The 16,089-nt window shown below is 36.0% G+C and overlaps 1 protein-coding gene across 12 annotated transcripts in view; it reads left to right on the top strand.

Annotated features, from left to right (window-relative positions):
• Positions 1–16,089, top strand: part of LRRC4C (leucine rich repeat containing 4C) — a 1,846,189-nt gene that overhangs the window by 1,064,598 nt on the left and 765,502 nt on the right. Inside the window, exon 9 of one of the 12 annotated variants that reach the window (XM_081544971.1) lies at positions 7,720–7,787. The exons of the other annotated variants lie outside the window; for them this stretch is intronic. The gene's annotated coding sequence lies outside the window, so the exon portion shown is untranslated. The remainder of the gene's footprint in view (positions 1–7,719; positions 7,788–16,089) is intronic. 12 annotated transcript variants of the gene reach the window in all.

Below are 16,089 nucleotides of genomic sequence, written 5' to 3'. Positions count from 1 at the left end.
TTCCTAATTGTGGGCTTAGTGCATCATTGAGGATAGGTAAGCCAGAGGGCAAATCTGAAGGAGGGAGAGACCTGTGCAGGTAGTACCAGCTGCCCCTGCTGTGCTGTGGTGCCCTGTGCTCAGCCGTGTCTGGCTCTATGACCCCGTGCACTATAGCCCACCAGACTCCTCGCTCATGCACTCTTTCAGACAAGACTACAGGAGTGGGTTGCCATTTCTTTCCCCAGGAGCCACCCCTGCTATTGTGTAACATTGGGAGAAATCACTTTATTTCTCTTAAACTCAGTTTCCTCATCATGCTCAAAGGCTTCCTGACAGTGTGGGTGACAGATCTGTAAAAGCCGACCTCTTCTTCATATTTAAAAAGTTGATGGAAACAAAGATGTGAATTTAAGAGTTAAGATTTATGCAAAAACCAGAACTCTAGTGAAGAGCATCATCTTCAGAGAGGGCTGGGAGCAGAATGTATCTTACAGACAGTTCCAGAGAATATCATTTATAGAGATCCCCCATAAACAGAAAAATCAGTGAATTGTTAACTCCGTAAATTAAATTTCATTTCCCGTTTTGAATGTTTGCTGACAATTGTTTAAATCTGTCCATGCTTTAATGCCAGCATCATATATTTGGCAAACATCCACTCTCTTTTTAAATTCAGAACACACACCCACACATACACGAGCATTACTTTAAGTTTGAGAAGGCTATGTGTATACCATGAATGCATATGTCCTCATAATAAAAATTCACAAACGCGTATTTCAATTTAGGCAACAAAAGAGCTGTGTCCCAGATTATACTGTCCTTATGCATAAACTCAGTGGATATTCTGACTGAAGGATAAAGCTTTTCAAAAGGCTCCTGCTCTACTAATCATACAAGTTTAATGTCATCTTCATATATTCAACATATTGAAATTGAGCTGTTTCTATGAGCCAGGTATTGTGCTAGGCACGTGAAATCCCAAACAGGCATAAGATATTGTTGTTGTGCTCAATAAACAAGCCTTTTGATAGGCAAAGGGTGTCAAGTCCACCCTGTTTTTGTTATTGCAGTGGTCCTGAATAATATGAATATCGAGTATCTGCTTTGTATGTAACTGTGAGGCATACGCTTTGCACATGTTACTCAAGTCTACCATATTACACAATACCAAGGGGCACTATTATTTTGTATATTATATACAACTTGGCCCCTTGAATGGTAGAATGTGATGGTTCTCACTTGTCTTGTTCAATTCTCACAAAAACTGAACAGGTAGTTTTTGTTATTCCAAGACGAGAACATTGAACCTCAAAAGTGTTAAAATCTCACAGCTATTAAAGGACAGAGCTGGGTTGATGTTTGGATCTGAATGATGCTAAGGCCACAATAATTTTATTACTCTATGAAGTCTATTGTTACAATACTATCAAATGGCCGATTACTCACGATTATCCCAGGGTTCTTTTACAAGTGGAAAGCATACATTAGAGGCCATTTGTATCATTTATCTGAGGAGAAAAATAATGCCTTGCAGCAGCTCTCAGTTCTAGATAAAGGCACAAACTGCAGATCCAGCCACTTTTTAAAAGCTTAGAATTTATCAGTTGAGGGGTCCTGCAGAAATTTTTTTAAACTTCTCCTTTTAGAGAACTGCCCAGGAAATCTTTCCACAATAATCTTTCTGTTACAGATACATTTCTTATCACAGAGATAAGAACAACAAAAACCTATAGAAAGTATTAGACCTGACACCTCAAAATTTTAGAATTTAAATATGAAAATTTTGCCTCCTCTTAAATAAGATACATATATCAAGGTCAATTGGTCTTATGTCTGAATGATGACACTCATTATTTTTATTTTTTCTAGCACAAGAAATAGTATTTTTATGTGGTGATAGTAAAAGTTTGTATAAATGTATATTTACTGATGACAAACATCAGCAGAGTAAATGGATAGAGGTTAAAAGGAACTAAGGCACATGGAAAATTTAAGGAAGTGGATTTTGATGTCATGAATCACAGTTGTTATACTCTACAATGGAGGACAGAGTATACAATACCAGTCTTGCTATACCAACATTGTCAGGCTTGCCACCCACACAGTTTACGCCTTTGAATATACCCAAGATAGTTCATTAATTTTAAGTTTCTTTAATGCTTAGTGGAGAGAAGCTGTGATTTCTCAAAAAAGTGGATGCTGATGATGACTCTGCAAAGAAAAATCATCTTTGTTTAAACACAGATTATAATAAAGACTATGTGCTACTAGAATGTTACTGTGGTTATTTAGCAGAGAGAAAAAGAATGCCAGCTTGAGTCCATACGCTTTGTTCCTTTTTTGACACATTTGTTTTATTTTGTTTCATGACCATAGTTTTACTTTCCTGCTGCTCCTTTTTCCACCTTAATACCCCAGCCAAGCTGGATACAAATATTCCAGTTTATGCATGTGAGTGAGCAAGCTAAACAAATGTTATTGGCCTAAATTCATTACCATTCCTGGAAAACATCTCAAAGGATGTGCCATGGTGGACTGGTAGGTCAGTAATTAGGTAGGTATGAAATTTTACTGTCTTAAACTCTACAAAATAAACCATATAGGCAGTACAGTGGTAAAGAATCCACCTACCAAAGCAGGAGATGCAAGAAATGTAGCTTCAACTCCTGAGTCAAGAAGATCCCCTGGACTAGCAAATGGCAACTGCTCCAGTGCTCTTGCCTGGAAAATTCCGTGGGCAGAAGATCCTGACAGACTACAGTCCATGGGATCACAGAGCCAGACATGACTGAGGAACTGAGCATACACACATAGTTGCAAAATATTGGAGATACTATATTGTATTTAGTTTTCCTCCAGGAAATGACTTAAGTGCATTTTGTCTACTGCAATTACCTAAATTCGTCTCATGACTTGATAAACAGATTTTATGATGCTCTTAAAAACTACACTTATAAATTCATGAATATGAATATCAACCAGTTTTCCACCTTGAAACTAAGATTGATTAAATGTCTCAAATAGTTGTTACTAATATTCTTTCTGAATTTGAATGAACATAGTTTATTAAACCCTAGGATTGCTATGATTTTTTTATCTCACATCAAATTCAATTCCTTGAATTGCTTCATATATGTCAGTTGTGGAAATTTATATGAAATGAAAATTTACTTGAAATTTATATGAAATTAAAATTTATCTAAAATTTAAAACATTTTCAAATAATAGCTCTAGGTCTCTTTCATCTACATAGACTTCTGGTGAAATTCCTTTTGCTTCCTAAACCTCTGGTTGCTCTTCTGGGTAATGCACAGAATAAAATAGATGCTCTCTCTATATTTTCTCAATTGAATGTTGCTTTTCTATCTTCCATAGCACCCAGAGCAGTCTAGAGCATACAAAAGGAACACAATGAATTCTTACTGATCAATGATGGGTATGTCCTAAACTTATATGTGAATCTTAGCCTCCATGGAATCACATCTATATTCCTATCAGAATGAATAACAATTTTTTAAAGGTCTTATTTTTGTTCTTAACATTTGTGACTAAAAGATAATATTATTCCTGAATTTTAAAGTACAGTTATAAAAGGAAGGAAATAAGAAAATGAAGAAAATTCCCCTTAGTTACTTAAAACGAGAGATACATAGTTGTCTATTATATCTCCCGATCTTGATCAAAGCAGAACAGGGAGAGTGGAAATAAGGTTGCTTTCTGAGATCCTAAAAATGTTGTTTGTCATTCAAGTGTTGCCCTTCAGTATTTTTGTGAATGGAGCTTCCCTGGTGGCTCAGTCAGTAAAAAATCAGCCTCCAATACAGGAGACCCGGGTTCAATCCCTCAGTCAAGAAGTTCCCCTGGAGAAGGAAATGGCAACCTACTCCAGTATTCTTGCTTGGAAAATCCCATGGACAGAGGAGCCTGGAAGGCTATATATATCTATTTTCCATAGGGTCACAAAGAGTCAGACTAAGTGACTAAACCACCACCACCACCACCTTTGTGAACTGGGCCAAATCATTAACCGTTTTGAGCTTCTGTTGTCTCCTTTGTACAAATAGTGTAATAATTATGTTTGCCATGTGAGGTGAATCTGAGAATTAAAGAAACTACCATCTATCAATATAAAAGGACTGTAAAGAAGGTTTCACAAAGCCAGAAAGTCAAAAGGTATGAATTCCCAGGTTTCCTGTCAGTCTGCTATACTTGCATGATAGAACTGACAAAGTAAAAAACAGTAGCTCATTGAAATAGGCCATATGGAGCTGGTCTATACACTTCATTAATAGGAAAAGCATTGTGATGCATTTCAAATTTCTGTGGATTTCATACACAACCCTAAATGGGTGGAAGAAGTCATCAGGAAATTCCCATTGTGTTCAGTGCACGGCTGCTGTGTTTTCGTCTGCTTTTTGATTTTTAATAGCTTTATCCTTTTTTTTTTTTTACTGCTTTTTCATTCTTCTTAATGTATGTTTATATGATAATTCTATGAAATTGAATTGTATGCTAACTCCAAATATTGTCTGTTGAAGTCAGTGTTTACTAAGGTACAAACTGAGTACAAACCATCAGTTCAGTGGTTAAAACCATAGCTTAAAATATGAAACATAGAATTTTACATAAAGAAGAATTGATTCAAAAATGGCTAATATATAGCTTATCCAGAATAGAGAAAAAAATTTCTCATTTAATGCAGGAAGGAAAGGAAGATATTATTTCCAACTCTTATCCCCAAAGGTTCAATGGTGATGTTATGGGAATGTCCACATTAAAGGACAGCATAACACTAAGAAACAGACGACTCGCTAGTGTTAGTGGTTCCGCATGTTATCTCATTTTGCATTAACTGCTAATGTGGGTATAATATCAGGGGCAAAATTACACTTTATTCTGCCCATCTCACCTCCTAGTTGTAAGTTCCCTAAATGGTATGGTAATGCTCCCCGTAATACCCAGCACAGTACTTTGCTAGGAGTTCAATAAATGTTTGTTGAATTGAATTACCACATTAACATGTGAATTGTGAGACTGCAGATTCTACAGCCTGTAAATCTTATTTTAAAATCTAGGTTTACACAAATTTGCATGTTATTTAGAAAAATGAATAAATTAAGCCCAAATCAGTGTCTAATTTAAATGCATTTGCACAAACTCACTTAAATAGTTTGAAGAGTGACCACTTACCAATGCGTTCGATAGCACACAAAGGTGACCTTATTCATTTTGGGGAATCAGTCTAAAAAATCTTCTAAAAAAGAAGATTGTTCAGATGGTTATTTATTTACCAATTGATGTTTTTGTTTTTTTTTTCCCCAAATGAACTTTCCTTGGAGATTTTTATTTACAGTATTCGTTCACCGCTTTTTGAGTCCCATTGCTTTGTTGACTTCGTGTACTTAGTTTGAGGGAACTTAGTCAAAGTTTCTTTGATAAGTAAAGCTGATCAGGCCTTGTGAGTAAGCGATGACAAGTAGTTGAAGCTGCTTAAAAGTTACTTCTTTGCCAATTTGTTGTATTACTGAGTAGTCATTATTCAAGACAGAGAAAATGTGCATGGCTTGTGGCATTGCAGCTCTTGATACTTGTACGTTTTCTTTAGAGAAACTCATATAAACTTATGATTGAACTTGGCCTCTGTCGATTTAAAGATAAATTAAACTGGCTTTTTTACAATTTATTTTACCCTCCTGCTGAGTCTATTATCCAAGTAAGTTAGCTCTACTAATCTTTATACAAATAATCTCAAAGAGAAATATCCAGCATGATGCTTATCAAGCCATAGTCCAGCCTATTCAGTATGTAAAAAAAAAGAAAAAATTACCTTGCTTTTTCTAATGCAATGCTCTTAAATTGAAGCTCTGTGCTTGATCATGTAAAAGTACCTGTGTTTCATATTTCATAACATCTAAATACCTTATTCTATCTACTCAAGTAATTTTAAGTGAAAAATACTGGAATTATTTAACAAAATGAGATGTAGTGAGATATTTTGGACAGGATTTCCAGAGAAACCACAAAACAATAATTCAGTGAAACCTGATTTTAGAACAAAGTCAACTTCTAAACGATTTAAAGAAGCACCATTGATACTTATGAATTTAAAAAAATGTAAGGAAAACCCACAGCTAAGTTTCCAATGAGTCAAGACATTGAACAATGTATTCTTGTTGGGAATAAAGAAAGAAGGGAACTCAGCATAAAAAGAAAAAGCTGTAGAGAGGAGAAATAATATTTTAAATGCTGCAAACTTCCAAGGTGTGCAGTTGATGAAGTCTTTGTCTTGTCATCACCAAGCTTCAGTCTGTGTTTCTATAATCACAATGCAGTTTTTACACTCTGTAATTATCTTTAATTGTAAGGATACACAACCCCTTATTAAGCTAAAAGGAAGATAGTAACTGTGCATATTAAAGAACCTGTGAACTCCAATAGCCTGTTTTGATTTCTGAATGATTTTGACACTCTCCTGAATAGTGATTGCCACATTTCATTCCTTGCTTATGGTGAGTTTCTTAAAGGAAAACATGCGAAGGCCACCCCCTCAATAACTTTCTTTCTTGCAGCCTGATTAGCTAAGTTCAGGGAAAAGGAAAAGTAACTCAGCACCACGGGGGCTAGTTATTTTGGCTGGAAGAAAAGAAAAAAAAAAAAAAAAAAAGTTTGACAAGTCACTCTACCAGTGACGATGTGTGTGTGTGTGTGTGTGTGTGTGTGTGTGTGTGTGTGTGCGCGCGCGCTCAGTCGCTTAATCATTTCCGACTCTGTGACTCTGTGGACTGTAATCCATCAGGCTCCTCTGTCCGTAGGATTTTCCAGGCACGAATGCTGGAATGGGTTGTCATTTCCTTTTCCGGGGGATCTTCTCCACCCAGGGATCGAACCTGCGCTTCCTGTATTGCAGGTGGATTCTTTACCACTGAGCCACCTGGGAAGACACCAGTGGTTGTAGTTTCAACCAAAGACCTTGAACTGTCTGATAGATGGTTTTATTTGATTCTGAAAGGATAGCTAAGTTGAGAGTCTGATGTAGTTGCATACCTCCATGTTTGTCAGCTCGGAAAATAACCCCCCAAACAAAACATATGTATACACCCCTTTGCCAACCACCGCTACCACCATCATTACCACTACAGAGCAAACTCCTGCTATTCCGGGTTCAGCTCAGAGACAGCTATTTTAGTGGAACTGTTTTTGTTTTCTTTGTTCCTCTTCCTGCTTTATATATCAAAATTAAACACCACCCTTTTCCCTAGCATTGCCATAATATAATGTTTGTAACTATATTTAACCTATATTTTTATTTGCCTTAAAATCATTATATTAACATGACTGTTACCCCAAACAGATTATAAATACTCTGAAAGCAAGTAATACTGTTTTTACTCTTAATGTTGTTTTCCTTGTCTGTGAACAATATATACCCACAGAACAAACACACAAATACTTAGCTATCTATATAAACACACACATATGTGTAGAGAGCATATAGAGTATATATATGCATATATGATCATATGCTCTATAATATGAATGTTAAAAGAAAGAGGAAGAGATTGCCTTTTCTTATGTAAGATTCTGAAAAGGCAATGAAATCGTTCCCTTTGCCAGGTAATCATCCCTGTTCCGGTGTTAGTGTTATATCATTATACAATCAATTTTCTATTTTAAAAATTGACACTATAACACAAGCAATAGGATCTAGTAATATCATAAAGTTTCTTTCTGCAGACCCTTGGGGAAGTCAGGATGACATGCTCTGTCCATTCTGTGCTCCGTCCCGTCTCTGTATTCTGACAGTAAGTACACTTCTTTTTTCCTTCTTTCCTCACATTTAGAATTCACTTGGAGAATATGCTTAGAGTATCCATCAGGCAGTCATCTTCAGGTTGGAAACAGTGAAGGAGGTCTGCTACAAGTCTAATGAAAGCTTTTGAAAAATGCCGTATCAAGTAATTGTGCAATTTTACTTTCAGTGTATCAAAACATTCTTGTATGACCTTCACGAATGTTTAGAAATATCACATTTGAATGTTCATGCCTCTTAAAGACGAGGAAAAGCTGGAGTGCCAATTTGTTTCTGCCAACATGTAGGCTGCATGGCCCTGATATTTTACTGTTAGCCTTTGGAAATAACTTTGTTCTGTGGATTCCATTACGTTTTAAGTGTACTTTCTTGCATAGTTCATATTTGCAATTAAACACATTGAAGGTGTGGCATAGACAGTGGTGTGTTGTTTCATTGTCATTAGTGCCTTTATGTCGCTATTTGTGGTTTCTGCATATATAGGTGTCATTCGATTTTTGTTATGAGAAGAACAGATTTAGGCAGTTTGTGAAATGTGTACATATTTCAGTGTCTTTAAAAAATATTTTTTGCTTAAGGAGATCACTTTTCATAAAACAAACAAACAAACAAAAAAAAACAAACAAAACTTAAATGTTATTAAGGAACAACCACACACAAAGCAAGAAACCCAAGTGGCTTCACAGGATTGAAATCCTACAGAACCTTCAAATACCATACCATACCAAGGCTACATACACTTACAGGATATAGAAAATGACATAACTATCTAAATCTTTCTATGAAGCAATTGTAACATTGATAGTAAAGCCTTATAAAGATATGAAAAATTATGCAAATTAACCTCACTTACTAATATTTATGTAAAAATCCTAGATAAAATAGTAGCAAGAAAATTCAATAGTATATTAAGGTAATTATACCAAATGACCCACTAAGATTTATTTCAGAAATACAAGATGTTCAATATTAGAAAACCTATTAATATGATTCATTATATTAATAGATCTGAGAATAAAAATCACATGAATATTTTCATAACTACTGAAAAGTTCTTCAAAACTACTTGACATCCATTTCCTACAATACACTCAATGATAAAAATAATAGATGGATACTTTCTTAACACAGTGAAATAGGAATATTTCCATTGATTAGGAATACTGGGAAAGTTCTAGAAGCATTTCCACTAAACTCAGGAATTAGGCAGAGATACCTGTTACTTCCCCAACTGTTTGACACTATATGGGAGATATTAGCCTTTGGAATTAAGATAACACATAATCACATGGAAATGAAAGAAAAGTAAGATTATCTGCAAATGATATTATAGCATACTTAGAAAATACTGGAGAATCACTGTTAAAAATAATTTAAACAGTGTAAAATTCAATCAGATCATAAAACATAAAATTAATATACAAAGTTGATAATCTCAATTAGCTTTTGCTATATAACAAACCACTCCAAAACAAGTAAATTTGAACAAATAGACAGACATCTATTATTCCTGGATAAGATTTCTTAATATCAGAAAGATGTTAAGTTCTCCCAAACTGAATTAGTAATTAATGCATTACTTGATACCAATAACAATATTAAGTATTTTCCTGATGTAGGATGATTGAAGCTACAGATCATATAGAAATATAAGTATGTACACAAACCTCAGAAAAAATGAGAAAGAATGATAATGGGCACATGAATACACCAGGGAGACATGAGAGAAAAATCAAGAAATAGATTCAAATACATGTGACTTGTTTTGTTTTTACATATATAGTTAAAGTGCTATCTCAAACCGTTGAAGAGGAATTTTGAATAAAAAATGAATTTGGATCTATACACCTTCCTATACGTGCAAAGTTACACCAGCTGCATCAGATGTGATGCATTCGTATTTTTTTTTTAATTCATCAAAGTAAGAACATTCTCAAAACCAAAGTGTGCATTTCAGAATAACACAGAAACCAACCTGAGGGTGTTCCAACTGGCCAAATGTAGGGCAACTTATACATCAAAATTAAAAAAGAAATGATAATTTAATAAAAAACCATGAATCTGTATGAATCATAGTGTTTTAGGTGAGTGAAGAAAGGGAAGTTACTATCAGTATAAGAATAACAACTGATACAAAGTGCAAACATTATAAAGTCAACACTTAACATCCATGTGTGCTTTGCTGTGCTGAGTCACTCAGCCGTGTCCTACTCTTGCGACCCCATAGACTGCAGCCCGCCAGGCTCCTCTGTCCATGGGATTCTCCAGGCAAGAATACTGGAGTGGGTTGCCATGCCCTCCATCCAGGGGATCTTCCCAACCCAGGAATCATACCTGGGTCTCCCACATTGCAGGCAGATTCTTTACTGACTGATCTACAAGGGAGATGCCCTTAACATCCATAATAGTAACAATTCAGGCAAGAATCATCCATAAACACTAAAATCATAGAGCACAAGATTGCTCACAGTCTCAAGAATATTCTCACAGTCTCAAGCTATCCCCCCCACACACGTATTTTCCTTTTCATCCATAAAGTGAAGAAAAATCTTGAGATGGAGAAAAATAACTGAAAACCACGCTTAACGCCAATAATTACGCAGCACCAAGGAATGTGAAAAGCACATGTGCTATCCTTTAATCTTCTAATGTCTTCTGATCCTTAATTTTGTTTCCAGCTTTTTCCTATAGTATTGTGTTCACCACTAAGAATAAGACTTCTCTAATTGATCATTTGAGTCTCCCTACGCAGTGGCTATGTGGGCAGTCAGCACACTGTCGTCTTCTTGCGCTTCCACTGCACGGAGCTCTCAGACTCAGAAATAATACTCTTCATCAAGACAGTTTTATAAAAGAACAAAAATCTATGTTGGGGAGAGCCCAGTTTTGTCTGTGATAATCAAAAAGGATCCGAATTAAAATCATACTAGCTGTTTAAAAAAGATAGATCCAAAATTCCATGGCTCAGTAAGACACAAGTTTATTTCTCCCTCCAGAAATAGTCCCTCCTAGATGTCCCTGCTGCATGCTCTCTAGGGATACGGTTTCAACCTGCTTTTAGCTGGTGTCATAAAGAAGGGCGTAGAGGACCATGGCAGGAAGGTTTTCATGACCCAGGCAGCATTTCAGTTTACATCCTGTTGGAGAAAACTTACTCATATGGCCACTCATAGCACAAGACAGGCTGACAAAATTAATGCAAATGTTCAGTCAAAGAAAAAAAGAACTCATTTGAGGGAATATCTTACAGTGTTGAAATATGTGGTTCACTGCATCTATATATGACCAGGCACATATATGTCCAGGCCTCTATATATAGAACACACTTGGAATGGGTTCTTTACAAACTAAAAGAAAAAGAGTTGTTTTGACTTTTGAAGTTGCTACCTTGCTATCTCTATAATGAGAATTCTCTATATTTGATTATATGTGATTAAATACAATAAACTGTAGAGAATACAGAGTGTGTTCTGTTATCCATCTTTAGCAAGTTCTTTAAAAGATTTTTTTTTAAGATTTATTTTTAACTGGAGGATAATTGCTTTCCAATGTTGTGTCGGTTACTGCCATACAACAATGTGAGTCAACCTTAAGTGAAAGTCACTCAGTTGTGTGACTCTTTGTGATCCCATGGACTATACAGTCCATGAAATTCTCCAGGCCAGAATACTAGAGTGGGTAGCCTTTCCCTTCTCCAGGGGATCTTCCCAATGCAGAAATCGAACCCAGGTCTCCCTCATAGCAGGTAGATTCTTTACCAGTTGAACCACCTGGGAAGCCCTGAGTCAACCTTAGGAGCACATGTCTTTCCTCCCTCTTGAGCTTCCCTCACATGCACGCCCACCCCACCCCCTAGGCTGTCACAGAGCGCCAGGCTGAGTTCCTTGCGTTATACAGCAGCTTCCCACTAGTTATGTATTTTCCACATGGTAGCGCTACTCTTTTTTTTTTTTTTTTTACTTTTTTTTTAATTGGAGGGTAATTTCTTTACAATGTTGTGTTGGCTTCTGCCATATATCAACATGAATCAGCCATAGGTATACATATGTCCTCTCTTGAATCTCCCTCCCACCCCTCAAGGTTGAGAGTAGCATTGAAACATACGTATTACCATATGTAAAATTAGATAGTGGAAATTTGCTGTATGACACGGGGAGCTCAAATCATGCTCTGTGATAACTAGAGTGCTATTCTTAATATATGTATTTAAGGAAGAAGGAAGAGATGGCTCTGAAATGTCTTCCATTGTTGTCACATGGCTCTTAAGCAGGTATCGGGTTCCATGCTTATCACGACCATTGCCTAGAGGTTCCTCATTACTGATTAAAAAAAAAAAAAAAATGTAATCAGGACCAATAGTTGGTCAATTTTTTTAATCAAATAAAACAGAGAATTCTTAAAACTGATAAAATTCATACCTTAAACATTTTATGTTAACATGAAAAGCACATTATCTTGTCAATTTCTCAATCTAAGACCAAGGTCTGCCTAATGGAATTCTAAGTTTTCTATCATTTGTAAACCAGACCTCAAAATGTTTCTACTTTTTTTGGTTTCCTTTTTTTGTGTGTGTGAAACATGAACTCATAACCATACGATGCACAATCTTAAATTAGATTCTTTTATTTCAGGTCATGTCTCCCATCTTTATCAGTCTCATGGACAACTAACATTCAGCAAAAATTTTACTGATTATCCTTTATTGAATATTTCCAAAGAAGCCAACTTATATTTCACAGAAACAACAACTCTTTCTCTTTGCAGAGGTAGTTAATAGACTTATGTAATATTTAATCTAATTCTTCAATTATACTAATAAAGGCAAAATTACATAAAAGTTTTTGAATATAAGCAAAACATATTGTTGCTCAGCATACAAGTCAATTTTAGAAGCAGAAGTGCAAAATATGCCATAGACTTGACTGTTACCCATGATTGGTCAGCCGGTTGTGGACATCAACCAGTGTGCTTTATAGAGAAATAAGGGAGCTTTGATTAATCCAGCCAGTCTATTAAGTGCAGGTCAGTTAAGAGAGCTTAGGTTGTAATTCATGCCCTTTGGCTCTCTACCAGCAGTAATATGTGAGTAGTGCTATCTTCTCTTCTCTAGAAATGTTCCCTCTGGAAGGTAAACTTTGTTATGTAATCTCTTAACAAGAGATACAGTTTTTAGTCCTTTTGGATAGGAAAAATCGTTTCTTATAGAAGTCCAAAAGTACATTCTTGGTTTGCAAAATTCCTAGGCACTTCCTGTGAATCTTAAATATTTCCCTTTAATGGTAGGCTGGGACATTTCCTATTTAATCACTGAATCCCTGCTATTATGTAGATTACATTAGAACTGATATCTTATGATAAATTAGTTAATGCGCTGAGTCATTCTTATGCATTTCATAGGTTGCACTTTTCAATTCATGGTTCAATTAACGCTTCTTGGTTTTGATAGGGTTTTGGAATCCCAGGGAAACCATTCCCTGTGCTTACTATGGTCAAAGCTCGGTCTTTCTGTTTTTTAAACAAATTTAGAACTAAAAATATATATGACACATAGCTTTGCTCTATTTTTTTCTTCTGAACTCAAACCACTCTTATCAGAACACTGGGTGTTATTCCTCAGCATCTCAATACATTTTTCAAGGATTCCTTCTGGGAAACCTACATAGAAAAGAAACAGTGAACAATAGTTTAAATATATTTTAAAGCCTGGATACTAAATAATCTCTCCAGATTCTCCTCTTATCATAAATATACATAGTTCAGACTGTTAGAAATGTTTCATAATGAAAATTTTCTCTTTATTCTTTAAGTCCTCAATTATAGTTTTTCTTCCCTCATAATTCTTTTAGTATTTTATTTATGATACCCTTAAGAATTTCTCTTTGTAATTAGATGTATCCGTTTTACCTCTGTGGTCTCAAAGATGTCAGTGATGAGTTTAAACATTTCTCCTGGCCAGTGCCTAGCACCATGGCTTATAAACTGTAAGAGGATGAGCATCAGTTCAGTTCAGTTCAGCCGTTCAGTCATGTCCAAATCTTTGCGACCCTGTGAACTGCAGCACGTTAGGCCTCCCTGTCCATCACCAACTCCCGGAGTTTACCCAAACCCATGTCCATTGAGTCGGTGATGCCATCCAACCATCTCATCCTCTGTTGTCCCCTTCTCCTCCTGCCCTCAATCCTTCAAAGCATCAGAGTCTTTTCAAATGAGTCAGCTCTTCACATCAGGTGGCCAAAGTATTGGAGTTTCAGCTTCAATAACAGTCCTTCCAATGAGCACCCAGGACTGATATTTAGGACAGATTGGTTGGATCTCCTTGCAGTCCAAGGGACTCTCAAGAGTCTTCTCCAACACCACAGTTCAAAAGCATCAATTCTTCGGTGCTCAGCTTTCTTTATAGTCCAACTCTCACATCCATACATGACTACTGGAAAAACCATAGCCTTGACTAGATGGACCTTTGTTGACAAAGTAATGTCTCTGCTTTTTAATATGCTGCCTAGGTTGGTCATAACTTTCCTTCCAAGTAGTAAGGGTCTTTTAATTTCATTGCTACAATCACCATCTGCAGTGATTTTGGAGCCTAGAAAAATAAAATCAGCCACTGTTTCCACTGTCTCCCCATCTACGCATGTATAAAACTTCTTCAGTGTGCTAATGATAATTCTTTTGATATTTTACAATAATACATTTCTCTTCTTTCACTCTGTATATTTTCTTGATTTATTATATCTTTATTTATACATGTTCTATATGGACATATATGCATAAATACATATGATTTTGTTTTTTATGTACATATATGAAAGAAGGGGGGCTTTCCTTGTAGCTCAGTTGGTAAAGAATCTGCCTGCAGTGCAGGAGACCTGGATTCAATCCCTGGGTTGGGAAGATCCCCTGGAGAAGCAAATGGCAACCCACTCCATTATCCTTGCCCGGAAAATCTCATGGACAGAGGAGCCTGGTGGGCTGCAGTCCATGGGGTCGCAAAGAGTTGGGCACGAGTAAGTGACTAACACTTACTTGTTTGCTTACTTAATGAAAGAAGGGAGAAACGCCATGATTTATAGTTCCCAGATTTTAAGATCTAGTATATTTTAAAGTACAACTTTAAAAATACAGGTATTTTTGAATTTTTTGTACAGATGACTTTTTTTTCTTTATTTTAGTCTCAAGTTACCTGAAATATGTAAAAGATCTTAAAATATTAATAAAGAGTCCAGTGGATTCTATATGCACTTTACTAATTGAAATTAAGATTCACCAGTCAGAAGATGTGATTTTTCTCCCTCTTAAAGAACTCAAGGAAATCTTGAAATAATATATTTCAAGGTAATGCCTTGAGTGTTTTCTTTCTGCTTAGAATGGCTATTTATAGTTGGTTCAATTAATTCCTAGAGTGTGCAGGGCAAAGAATCCCTTTATCCTGTCACCCTATAGAGCTAAGGGTATGGTCTGTGCTGAGCTAGAGCAAACTTTAAAGCTGATCAAACTTCTAAGCAAAATCCTATATTATGATTAGTGATGGACCCAATCCTGTGAAGTGAATAGAGGTGAAAGAATCACAAAAGGTTCCCGGGTTGGAGTTGGATGAAAGAATCCAAAGGATGAACTGTGTATCTAAGCCTTATCTAAACTCCCTCAGTGGTTGGAATTGGGTCTGCAATCTTGTTAGGACACACCTTCTTGGGAGATTTTATGCCTTTTCTCATTTTAATCTGGTCAGATGAGCCGAGAGGGCAGTTTGCAGGTTCAAAAGCACCAAGGGATGTATGACTGAAATTGCAGGCATAGCCTCTACGATTGGAGAACAGGGTTCAGATGTCAGAACCAGATCAAAGTCTATGGGCTATTTGGGCCTAATTATTAGCAAAGAACAATATATACAAATAATTTTGTAAGCTATAGAGTCACCTCCAGGTAATTATAGCAGAGAAAGCTACAAAGAGTAGCCAATGGCCAGATGAATTTCAGTTTTATGGAACAGAGAAAAAGAATATTTGGGTTCAGGAAAAAAATAATACAAAGATATGTGTTTTGTATATTTTTTTAATTTCTAAATATCTTTAAAAATTGGGGAATCAAGTATTGACTTTGTCAGGCGCAGGAAATGGTTTTCCTGGAATTCAGAAGCACTGGGACCACTGCAAGTACCTTTTTCAAAGTTCATTCACATATGAATGAGGATGTATAACACCTACTGTTATCATGACATTTCTGTGATTATCAACTAAATGTAATTTTGTTTTGTTTTGTTATATTTTACATTAATACGAGTGCTTGCTCAGTCACAT

The sequence above is a fragment of the Giraffa tippelskirchi genome, chromosome 11 (assembly GCF_054371585.1).
Source record: "Giraffa tippelskirchi isolate mGirTip1 chromosome 11, T2T-mGirTip1v1.2.pri, whole genome shotgun sequence".
In the NCBI taxonomy this organism is placed as follows: Eukaryota; Metazoa; Chordata; class Mammalia; order Artiodactyla; family Giraffidae; genus Giraffa; species Giraffa tippelskirchi.
Note: the sequence above shows the minus strand (reverse complement) of the source record. Positions and strands in the feature narration are given on the sequence as shown.